Source organism: Schistocerca piceifrons, chromosome 2 (genome assembly GCF_021461385.2).
Source record: "Schistocerca piceifrons isolate TAMUIC-IGC-003096 chromosome 2, iqSchPice1.1, whole genome shotgun sequence".
Classification (NCBI taxonomy): domain Eukaryota; kingdom Metazoa; phylum Arthropoda; class Insecta; order Orthoptera; family Acrididae; genus Schistocerca; species Schistocerca piceifrons.
This window is the reverse complement of record NC_060139.1, coordinates 214,106,977-214,120,271: the sequence shown is the minus strand read 5'-3', so window position 1 is coordinate 214,120,271 and position 13,295 is coordinate 214,106,977.

Sequence of the window (13,295 nt, the reverse complement as noted above, 5' to 3'; positions counted from 1 at the left end):
GCCATGTTCCATCACCTGTCACAATTCTTCCAAGAAATTTATCTCCACCATTCTCGTACTGTTCCAAAGGTTCACTGGATACCGTTTTTCTTGTTTCTTTGTGAGCCACTGTCAACATCCTAGGAACTCACCTGGCACAAACCTTTTTTAACGCACAAACCTTTTTTAATGCACAAACCTTTTTTAACGCCAACACTTTCAGTATTCTGCGAACTCTTCCTTCCCCTATCCCAACATAGCGTGACAATTCGTTCACTGTGATGCGTCTGTCAGCAGTCACCAATTCGTTAACTCTCTGCACGTTGTCTGGAGTGTGTGGAGTACGGGGCCTGCTGCTGCGAGGACGATCTTCAATATTGCCGTGCCTGCTTTCATCACATAACCTGCTTGCCCACCGACTAACTGTACTGCGATCGACAGCAGCATCTCCATACACCTTTTTCAACCTCTTGTGGATGTTTCCCACTGTCTCATTTTCACAGCACAGGAATTCTATGACAGCACATTGCTTCTGACGAACGTCAAGTGTAGCAGCCATCTTGAAGACATGCTGTGACCGTGCCACTCACGGGAACAGGTTGAACTAAGTTTGAAAACAAGCAAAAAGGATGTATCTACAGACTGTAAAACTTTCAGACATGCAGAATGAAAACTGTATTTTTACAAAAATAGTCTGCATTTCTTTTGGAGTGACCCTCGTATTAACATGGTAGGCACATACCATTTATTTTACATTTTATGTGAGTCTTTTGCCCTTTTGGGAGTTCTGTATTAATATTGGATCCTGCCTCTTTTGGTAGTATGTAGTTTTAGTGTGCTGCGAAGAAGCTGTGGTTATCTGCGCCGAATCCTAGGTCAACATCCGGTTTCTATTTGCAATCGAGGCGGATTCTTTATAATCATTGACTTCATTAATGTACTGAAAGAAGTAGCAGCAAAAAGTGTCTTGCAAATATTGTTTTGGATAAACGAAAGTAATGTCAAATATATATGGCACATAGCACAGTTATACACCAGATACAAAAGAATAAAAAGTTTGAATAGCTTTAAATACGCTGGAGAGTGGATTACAGCCATTGGGCTGCATTAAGTAGCGATAGAAATGGAATTAGCTCTCCAAACCATACAAAAGATCTACAGTAAGAAGTTTTTTTTTCTAAGGATATCAAAGTTCATTCTTACGACTCTGATGAAAAACCTTGTCCCAAAGTATCTGAGTATTTTACTCTCTCTGAGACTTTTGTACTAGCTGAATTGTACCGAATAGAGAAAGAACTTACAAAATATGCTGGGTGAAAATTACAAATTCGGAATCTACACAAAAAATCAAAACACAGAACATATTATAAAATACAAAAATTTACAGTCACAATGCATAAACGCAAGAGCCTGGTTTCATACCAGCATATACACTAAATGTCCTGCATGTACAATATTTTGAGACTAGAATAACCTGGCACATGAACGTTGAAAAGTTATAGAGAGAATCTGGAAGAGTCACAAAACAGAATTTTTTCATAACAACGGCAGTGACATTTGGGACTGTCCCAGACGAAAAACGAACAACTGATATCAAATAGTCGGATGAACACTGAACTGGATACCGTATATTTTTTGAAAATGATAGATGAGAGCAAAGGCCACTATGGTTGTTCATTTATAGCGGTCTGTACATGGTCGATTAAAGAAATAAACGCATAAAAACAAGTGAATAGGCAGCAAACTTCTGTACGATACCAGATCGTACAGATTTACAGATACTAACCTTCATTCTCTTTAAATGTCAGGGTCTCCTTGAAATCCTGGTCACCAGCAGATTCAAGGACGAACTGCTGTGGAGTCTTGGTAATAGGAGCTGCCAGCTTTGAGTGCTCATCAGTTACATACTTCAGAGGTGTCAGTTTTTGGTTCTCTTTTAATGGAACCACTGACGTTGTATAACTGTAGTCAGGAGACCTCTCCACCTTTTGAACAGGTACTTTTGTTGCTGATATCTGTTTTATCATACCGATGCTGTTTGATGTGGTCCAGTCCCCGTTCCTTGGTGTCTCTATAGTTGGGCCTAAATGCTCAGTTGTTGTGTCACTGTCCAGAAGGCGGATTGCCAGTGCCTCTTCTGTACCCAGTTTTGGAAGTTCAGTTGTCGATCTCACCTGAACTGCTTCTGAGTCCACTGGTGTCTCCTCAGCATCAATGTCACTGAGCGGAAACCGCGAGCTCACTGAAGCTAGGTAGTTGAGTGCAGACCTCGCGTTCTGTAGCACCCCGCTGAAATCTATCATGGACACACAGTTTGGTTGATCCATTGCCAGCCACAGCAATAGGATCAGGGAGGTTGAGTGCCGCATCATGTGACTTCAGTATGTCAACCTGTAACACCACAGAATTTTCAAATACCCTCATTACTGACATATTCGTTAGCATCATTACTATTAATATTATCATAACTGTTAGTTCCATTGCAGGTCATGACTTGCAGTTTTAATTTCGCAGTCAGAATTCCTCTTAAATTTGATGCACGCAACTTTTGATAACAATGTTTGTAGAAAAACACCACTAAAAATATAACATCTCAGGAGGAATAGTATTTACATTAGGAGACTAGACATTATAGAATTAAAAAGTTAGGGCTGTAAGCTTTGGATCAAATATCTAGTGACCACTTTTATTAAAGCATGTTCTCATAAAGTGAGACTGATATTAGGACAGTAAGTATTTTGAGTAAGAAAATTTATTTCAAAGCAGAGACGAAGGCAATGGGAAATGATGCCCAGTGATGAAGGAGCATTGTGGTTTTTTCCAGCATCACAGATAAAAATAAGACACTTTCAGCAAACAAAGGCAATGTCAATCTCTGACTACTCATAGCCCATATCTGGCATACTTTTTTTGGGTTTGGAAACAATTAATATGTGCTTGTGTAACACCTCTGATTCATATTATTTGAGTGACCAAAAATAGAAGCACATGTTACCTCTGTGGGGAGACCGTGTTTATCCACAAGACATCTGTTTGACATAAGTTCAAATAAATAAAACTGGAATATATTGGGCAAATTACCTACATACATTTCAGATAGGTGAAACAGGCTACCCTGGACACAAATCATTCAAAGCAGACAGCAGATAAGGTCACATTTATTGCAAAATAATATAATGGTAGTCTTGGAATAGAGATCCTAACTTGAATGTTGCCACACAATACTCCCATTGATATTAGAAATAATTTTGCAAATAACTGTACATTTATATTTTTAGTTTGTAAATCAAATTGTACTGATTGTTCGAAATCACTAGTTTGATAGAAACTTTGTTATAGATGTTAATTAAGATGTGTATAGTGTGTTAGTTTGAATGTTGTAGTATCAGACAGAATGTCAAATGCTCTGTTGGCAGCAATCATGACCCATCTTAAGTGTGACTAAGTAGCCTTTGGAATAGACACAATCAATTAAATGATTTTATAAAAATTAAAACTTATGAAAAACTCTTTATAACAGAATAAGCCCAATCACATAATAGAAGAACAGCCCAATTTAGAATCTAGGCAATAATCAGTCATGTATTAACATAGCACATCCATATCTATCATTTACTGAAGTTGCATGTTGTGTGTTGAATTGTATTTTTACTTTTCCCCACAGTTTTTGATTTTAGTTGTATTGTGAAATACTCTTTGCAGTGTTCTACTGAGATATCCACTCATCAGCTTTGGTTAGTCACACAAACTCTTTGTGGCAATGCAGGAACGAGTTTTTATCTATGGTGTGCTCCTCAGGCCTTCAGCCAATCAGGGGACAGTGGTGATTTCACCATGAGGCATGTATACATACACACATATACACATATTTGAATAAGGAACTTCTGACAATGTAATACAGAAGTACTGGCTAAATTTTTTTTCCATTATGTTCACTGTCAGTATGATGTACTTGTTTTATTCTGCAAATCTTGAGATACTATGTGTTAATTAGAAATGTGGTATGTCTGGTAACCTGTATAATTTTTTTTATTATGATATATTTGTTCTGGTTTAATGCTGTCAGAGAATGTTATGAAAAACAATATCACTGACAGATAGTAAACACTTGTGCAGGAGCGCTGTCCCTGAAAGCATGTGTGACATCACAGCATACCACACAGGAGACTTACTCAGTCGTGAAATGTAAGTGTGAACAGATGCAAGTGGCGTGCACGGTAGTGCCTATGTGAGGAGCAATTGTTATTAACGGGCACCAAGAGCATGATCAGTGTGGGCAGAAGCAAGAGGCTTCAATATCATCAAGAATGGGCCACATAATTGGTCAATAGGAATCAAGATGTGCCCACATTGTTACTTGGAGCAAAGGAAACACTGTAGGTGACAGCAAAGACGGTGGATTGACATCTGCAACGAATTCTAAGGTTGTGTTCTTTTGATTCGCATTAGAAACTCCATTAGACCTTTCCCAGTGTTAACCTCAGTGAATTTCTTTTTGCAGTAATAAGTGTTGTACATAAAAACTGTAGGTATCTGATATTGTCATTACCCTCAGCCTACTTAGGGTCCCATTTCTTTCCAGTTATTAAATACTCCAGTGTCATTGTTTAAATAGTGAAAAGAAAAGTTTTCAAGACTATAGTTGCCAGTTTCATTTGTTTGCCAAAAAGATAACTGAAAGCAATTAATAATGAAGCCTCCACAAATTATCTGTGCTGTTCAATAATATTTAGAGACGAAGTAATTCTTGGTAATCAAGTGAAGTAACTTAAAATTAAAGTAATTCTCGCAATTTCTACTCTAAGAAAGGAATGAACGGAGTTCATGTATTTCAAATCAGTGTCTACTGTAATAACGGCATTGTGTACTGACCTCGTTCATATTTTGCCTTTGTCAATCTGTTCAAAGTCAACAGTTGCTTATTTTAACCATTAAATTTTCGTAAGTAAATAGGAAATGGGGCTACCAGCACACATTTTTTTATGTGGCCCCATACTCTATCTACAAGCAACTGAATTTCAAATCAGTTTCAGACACCATTTGCATTTTGGCAGAAATAAAATTAAAAATTGAATTTCATGGCAATAAAATAATAAACATCATTAAAAATATTTTAAGGGAATATAAAATAAATAAAGGATCAAAAAATAGTACATTTTAACTGAATATGAAAATGAATGAAAACTAGATATGATAAATTTTTAACAGAACAAAAAAACCTGCACATGAAAAAATCAAATTTTTTGAAATTAAATTTTAATGAATTTTTCATTTTCATTTTTTCTAATAAATAGTTTTCTTGTAAGTTGAGAACTTAAAAACTTCAAAATATAAAATAATTAAAATCCAGAGCAAAAGAATTAAATATTAAAGGAGACTCTAGACTTAATGAATTTACTCTTATTCACAAAAAAATCGTTATTCACAATAATTCTATGTTACTGATTTTGAATAGTCCTCTTATATAAATAAATAAAATAATTAATTAGTTCTTTTGGTATTACCAGCAAATGAATAACAATCTATTTTTGCATTATGTGTTTTAAAATGAGAAATCCAGTGAATACTGACATTATCAGAATCATCAAAATTAAGTATACAACATTCAAGTTTGTTCTCATTTATTAGATAATCTATCAGTCATAAAACTGCCTCTAACAGGATTAATTTTTAAATTTGTTAACAAGATTTTCTATATCGAAATTAGATAAAGGGTAATTATTTTTTAATACATTTTCGTATTTTTTTACTTCATTTCCTTACCTTTCCATTGCTAAATAATATCATTTTTGTTCTTCGAATTCCCTTCTTTTTGTCGTTTTATCTGTCACTGTTTTTGCTACTGTACCAGCAGTATATGGTAATGCTGTGAATAACAATTGTAAAAATTTACCTTCACCTTTTGTTAATCCAGAATCTGTTCTTTTCTTGTTTTCTAAGATGCCAAATAACTTCTTTTCACAACTAGAGTACCTAATGGTATAAGTAAATTACTACCAGTTTCTTATCTCGTTTCTTTTCTTACATGCATCAGGTAAAAATTATCAATACTATTTAACTGCTCATTACTTATTTTTTAGTTGTTTCTGGTTCAGGTTTACCACTTGGCAGCAATCTGTAAACAACTGTAAAATTCTTCATTTATGGAAAATTAAATTTTATACAAAATTTGTCAAAACATCTTATTCAATATATTCAAACAATTTACAGTTCCCAACCATCGTCATCTGTCCCCATTCCTTATTTTCCTATTTCATGCATTATCCTGGTAACTGCAGTTGCTGTTAATTTTTTGTCAAGTGAAGCATCTTTACCACACAGACTTTCTTTTGCAGCTAACTGAAGTTCTTTATCTGTGTCATGTCTGCTTCCTAAATTTTTAATCTCTATACGCAATATTACGTTTATACAAGCTTCATATAATGCATTTGTTCCTTTAACACCTCTAGCTAGTGATTTTTTTCTTATTTTGTTCCTGGTCCACAATAATTATAATCAGGAAGATACATTTCCAAAAGTAACATATTAATTAAAGTATTAAGTAATTCTTTTCCATATTTTTCTGATGTCCAAGTGAGGTAAGTTATTCAAAAATCTAATGAAATAAGACGTAACTTTCAAACAATTATTAATAAACTCATTAAATTTATTTGTCAACATTCTTTATTCCAACTTTTTCTTAGTAATAATTTTTGTTTCCAGCCAATTCTTCTACATGAATTACTGCTAATTTATAGGTTAATGGACAGTATTCAATAATTGACAGACATCTTTGCCAATTTTTTCATCTAAACTTGAAGCTGGATCGAAATCAGCTCGTTTCTTTTTTTTTTCAAAAATAAAAATCATCGACTTCTTTTATTGAACATTTATAATTATTTCCTTTATTTTATTTTATTTTATTTGGATTACTATCAGAATATATTGCACCTTAATGCTATAATATATCTACATAATTTGATAAATCAACAGCAACAAGTATTTATTCATATCATCCATTGTAATCTGATTTTTCGTAAAAAATTCGTTAATCCATTTGTACCTTCATACGATTTGTCAACAACTATTAATTTATCACAATCTAATTTAAATGGTTTTTTACCAACAAATTTAAATCTGCTGTCAGGTCTTATCTAAAAATTATATCTATGCTATGGTTGTTATATTATAGTATCCTTTCACTTACATTTTTTTAAATATTTGATGCTTGTTCATCAACTTTTGACTTCTTCTTATCTTTAACCTTCTCGTCTCTTTTATTCATAAATTTTCTATTTTTCTTTCTCTTAGAGTATAATCTCTGTCATATTGTTTGATTGTTGGTGTATCATTAAATTCTTCTAAATAATGTTGTTGTTGATGATAAGGAACAACTTGTTTTCCAACTTCTCTGATTTCTTCAGTAGGGTTTAATAACCACTATTTCAGATACATTAACTACAGACTGCCTTGTTTCTTATATTTTTTTCATACTCTGCTCTAGGGTATTCTTTCAACTATTTAAATTCCTCTCTTAATTGTTATTTTATCTACATCTGCATCTAATTCATTACTCTGTAATTCACAATAAAGCACCCAGCACTGGTGTTCAATGAACCAAGTTCAAGCTGTCTCTCTACCGTTCAACTCTCGACTGGCGCGCAGGAAAAACGAGCACTTGAATTTTTCTGTGTGAGCCCTGATTTCTCTTATTTTATCGTGATGATCATTTCTCTCTATGTAGGTGGGTGCCAACAGAATGTATTCGCATTTGGAGGAGAAAACTGGTGATTGAAATTTCATGTGACGATCCTGTTGCAATGAAAAACTTTGTTTTAATCATTGATACTCCAATTCACATATCATGTCTGTGGCACTATCTCCCCTATTTTGCGATAATACAAAATGAGCTGCACCTCTTTGTACTTTTTCGATGTCATTCCATCAGTCCCACCTGGTGCAGATCCCACACCAGACAGCAACACTCCAGAATAGGGAGGCCAAGTGTGGTGTAAGCAGTCTCTTTAGTAGGCTTGTTGCACCTTCTAAGTATTCTGCCAATGAATCACAGTCTTTGGTTTGCTCTACCCACAACATTATCTATGTGATCGTTCCGGTTTACGTTATTTTTAATTGTAATCCCGAAGTATCTAGTTGAATTTACAGCCTTCAGATTTGTGTGACTTATCGCGTAATCGAAATTTAACGGATTTCTTTTTGTACTCATGTGCATAACTTCACACTTTTTTTATTCTGGGTCAATTGCCACTTTTCAGATATCGTATCTGAAACGTTTTCCAATTCGTTTTGGTCATCTGATGACTTCACAAGACGGTAAATGACAGCATCATCTGCAAACAATCTAAGAGGGCTATTCAAATTGTCCCTTAAGTCGTTAAAGTAGATCAGGAGCAATAGAGGGCCTATAACACTTCCTTGGGAAACGCCGGAATTACACTCCTGGAAATTGAAATAAGAACACCGTGAATTCATTGTCCCAGGAAGGGGAAACTTTATTGACACATTCCTGGGGTCAGATACATCACATGATCACACTGACAGAACCACAGGCACATAGACACAGGCAACAGAGCATGCGCAATGTCAGCACTAGTACAGTGTATATCCACCTTTCGCAGCAATCCAGGCTGCTATTCTCCCATGGAGACGATCGTAGAGATGCTGGATGTAGTCCTGTGGAACGGCTTGCCATGCCATTTCCACCTGGCGCCTCAGTTGGACCAGCGTTCGTGCTGGACGTGCAGACCGCGTGAGACGACGCTTCATCCAGTCCCAAACATGCTCAATGGGGGACAGATCCGGAGATCTTGCTGGCCAGGGTAGTTGACTTACACCTTCTAGAGCACGTTGGGTGGCATGGGATACATGCGGACGTGCATTGTCCTGTTGGAACAGCAAGTTCCCTTGCCGGTCTAGGAATGGTAGAACGATGGGTTCGATGACGGTTTGGATGTACCGTGCACTATTCAGTGTCCCCTCGACGATCACCAGTGGTGTACGGCCAGTGTAGGAGATCGCTCCCCACACCATGATGCCGGGTGTTGGCCCTGTGTGCCTCGGTCGTATGCAGTCCTGATTGTGGCGCTCACCTGCACGGCGCCAAACACGCATACGACCATCATTGACACCAAGGCAGAAGCGACTCTCATCGCTGAAGACGACACGTCTCCATTCGTCCCTCCATTCACGCCTGTCGCGACACCACTGGAGGCGGGCTGCACGATGTTGGGGCGTGAGCGGAAGACGGCCTAACGGTGTGCGGGACCGTAGCCCAGCTTCATGGAGACGGTTGCGAATGGTCCTCGCCGATACCCCAGGAGCAACAGTGTCCCTAATTTGCTGGGAAGTGGCGGTGCGGTCCCCTACGGCACTGCGTAGGATCCTACGGTCTTGGCGTGCATCCGTGCGTCGCTGCGGTCCGGTCCCAGGTCGATGGGCACGTGCACCTTCCGCCGACCACTGGCGACAACATCGATGTACTGTGGAGACCTCACGCCCCACGTGTTGTGCAATTCGGCGGTACGTCCACCCGGCCTCCCGCATGCCCACTATACGCCCTCGCTCAAAGTCCGTCAACTGCACATACGGTTCACGTCCACGCTGTCGCGGCATGCTACCAGTGTTAAAGACTGCGATGGAGCTCCGTATGCCACGGCAAACTGGCTGACACTGACGGCGGCGGTGCACAAATGCTGCGCAGCTAGCGCCATTCGACGGCCAACACCGCGGTTCCTGGTGTGTCCGCTGTGCCGTGCGTGTGATCATTGCTTGTACAGCCCTCTCGCAGTGTCCGGAGCAAGTATGGTGGGTCTGACACACCGGTGTCAATGTGTTCTTTTTTCCATTTCCAGGAGTGTATATCTGTTTTACTCGATGACTTTCTGTCTATTACTTTCTGACAGGAAATCACGAATTGAGTCGCACAACTGAGACGATATTCCATGGGCACGCAGTTTGGTTAGAAGATGCTTGTGAGGAATGGTGTCGAAAGCCTTCTGGAAATCTAAAAATACGGAATCAATTTGAGATCCCCAGTCGATAGCACTCATTACTTCATGAGTTTAAAGAGCTAGCTGTGTTTTGTGAGAACGATATTTTCTGAATCTGTGCTGACTATGTGTCAATAAATCGTTTTCTTCGAGGTACTTCATAATGTTCGAATACAGTATATGTTCCAAAACCCTACAGCAAATTGATGTTAGTGATATGGGCATGTAATTCAGCAGATTACTTCTACTTCCCTTTTTGGGTATTGGTGTGACTTGAGCAATTTTCCAGTCTTTATGTGTGGATCTTTCTGTGAGCTAGTGGTTGTATATAATTGCTAAATCTGGAGCTATTGTATCAGCATACTCTGAGAGGAACCTGACCTGTGTACAATCTGGACTTTATTAAGTGATTTAAGTTGTTTTGTTACACCAAGGATATCTACTTCCATGTTTCTCATCTTGGCAATTGTTCTTGATTGGAATTCTGAAATATTTACTTCGCATTCTTTGGTGAAGGAGTCTCGGAAGACCGTGTTTAATAACTCTGCTTTAGTGACACTGTCGTCAGTGAATTCACTGTTGTTATCGCGCACTGAAGGTGTCGATTACATCATGTCACTGGTATGCTTTATGTATGACCAGAATCTCTTTGGGTTTTCGGTCAGATTTCGAGACAGAATTACTTGTGGAAATTATTAAAAGCATCTCGCATTGAAGTATGCTCTATATTTCAGACTTCTGCAAAACTTTTCCAGTCTTGCGGATTTAGTGTACCTTTAAATTTGTCATGCTTTTCGCTGCTTCTGCAACAACGATCTGACCCGCTTTGTGTACCATGGGGGATCAGTACCATCACTTATTAATTTATGTGGTATATATCTCTCAATTGCTGTCGGTATTATCTCTTTGAAATCATTCCACAACTTTTCTATGCCTACATGATCAGATCGGAAGGAGTGAAGACTCTCTCTTAAAAAGGCGTTAAGAGCATTTGTGTCATCTTTTTTAAATAGATATACTTAGCGTTTCTTTTTTATGGTTGGATGTATTACGGTACTCAGCCTAGCAGCAGCTGCCTTATAGTCGTTAATCCCTGTATTCGTCACGATACTCACAATTTGTCCTGGATTATTTGTTGCTAAGAGGTCAAGTATGCTTTTGCAATCATTTACTCTTTGAACTCTTCAGCAATTACATCTTCTGAGTCGAGGGGTCGGTAAAACGATCCCTTTTAATAGTTTATTCCGATTGTCAGGTATAACCTGTACCCATACCATTTCGCATGAATTATCTACTTCAGTTTCACTACAAGACAAACTACTTCTGACAGCAATAAATATCCCACCGCCAAGTGTATTTAATCTATCCTTCCTGAACACTGTTAGAACGTTTGAAAAAATTTCGGCTGAACTTATTTCTGGCTTTAGTCAGCTTTCTGTGCCTATAACTATTTGCGCTTCAGTGCTTTCTATTAGTGCTTGGAGCTCGAGTTCTTTCCAAACACAGCTACGACAATTTAGAACTACGATACCTATCGGTTCTACAGTTACCTTACTGTGTTTGACCTGCCCCCTTTTAGACGGATGCCCTTTCTGTGGTTCGCTGAGACACTCTTACCTAAATAACCTCCCATTCCCTTCCACACAGCCCCCGCTACCCATGTAGCCACCTCCTGTGTGTAGTGGACTTTTTAAGTGGAACCTCGAAATCCACCACCCAATGGCGCAAGTGAAGGATTCTGCAGCCTACATGGTCACAGAACCGCCTCAGCCTCTGATTCAGACCCTCCACTTGGCTCTGCTCCAAGGATCACAGTCAGTTCTATCGATGTTGTTGCAGATGGTGAACTCCACCTTAATCTCAGAAGCAAGACTGCCAGTCTTTACCATTTCCGCCCGCCGCCCAAAACCAGGGAGAATCCTCTCTGATCCAAATCGACACACGTCATTGGTACTGACATGAGTCACCACCTGCAGTTGGCTGCACCCTGTACTCTTCATGGCATCCGAAAGCACCCTTTCCACATCCGAAATGACTCCCCCCAGTATGCACATGGAGAATACACTGGCATCCTTCCCCTCCTTGGCAGCTATGTTTCTAAGGGGCCCCATTACATGCCTAATGTTGGAGCTCCCAACTACCAGCAAACCCACTCTCTGTGAATGCCCAGACCTTGCAGGCCAAGAAGTTTCCTCTGGAACAGGGTGGACGACTGCATCCTGCTTAGAGACATCGTCAGTCACAGATAACGCCTAAAACCTGTTCATCAACCAAAGCGAGGAGGCCCTACGATTGGCCCCTGCCAGACTTTTTTTCACTGCCTGCCAGACTTTGGAAAGATCTCACAGTCGGCCACAAGTGAGGGGTCAACCTCAGTGCAGGCAGTAAATGGGGTGGCAACAGCAGTGGACCAATCGGGGGACACATGGAACAGGCTTGGCGTCCCTCACATCCCCACGTCTGACCCCGTCCCCCCCCCCCCCCACAGTGATGGACCTTGGCAGCAGCCTCAAGCTGTGTGATGGAAGCCAACACAGCCTGCTGTAAGCGAAGGGTTGCCAAGTCAGCTTGCATCTGTACACAGCAACCACAGCTTTTATCCATTATTGAAGTCAGCCTTGTTTGAAACTCATAAAAAATGTAACAAAAGAATGGTGTATTCAGCTTATTAGCAGCAGGAAATCGAAGTGCTCTCTCACTGACGGTCTATCCGACACTGAGCTACACTAACCAAAACAAACAAAAGCCTATATGATGTGAGGGTTGATAACAGTGGTGGTACTGTATACTACACTGTTATTAAAATAAAAACAAAAGGTTGTGCCTAGTAAGCACTCAAACGCAGAAGCAATTACAAAACTAATCTAGTAACTACACAGGTATATGTAAATAAGTCGCTCCGACTGTAAATAAGTCACGCCTTATTGGCTTGAGGAAGTGTCTGTCTGACACTTTCAATTTCTCTTTCGTCTGGATTTGTAATAATCTGTGACCCATGTGCTTCAATATTTAATAAGGAAAAAAATTACTGATTTAACTTTCAATGCTTATTTTTATAATTATGATGTTACAAAAACCTGGTCATTATTTGTTTTGTTTACATTGTTACAGAAGCTGTTTAACATGCAAGTTTAACATTTATGTTGTTGCAAAATTTTTATGTGTTTTTAATTGTTTTGTTCTTACAAAATGTTTAATGTATGCGTCACATTTCTGTTTCTAAAAAAATATTTCATTTATCTGTATTCTTTATGTTGTCAATAAATCCTTTATTTGATATCTGTATTTCCCTTAATTAAGTAATGTAGTCATATCTATTGTAATAAT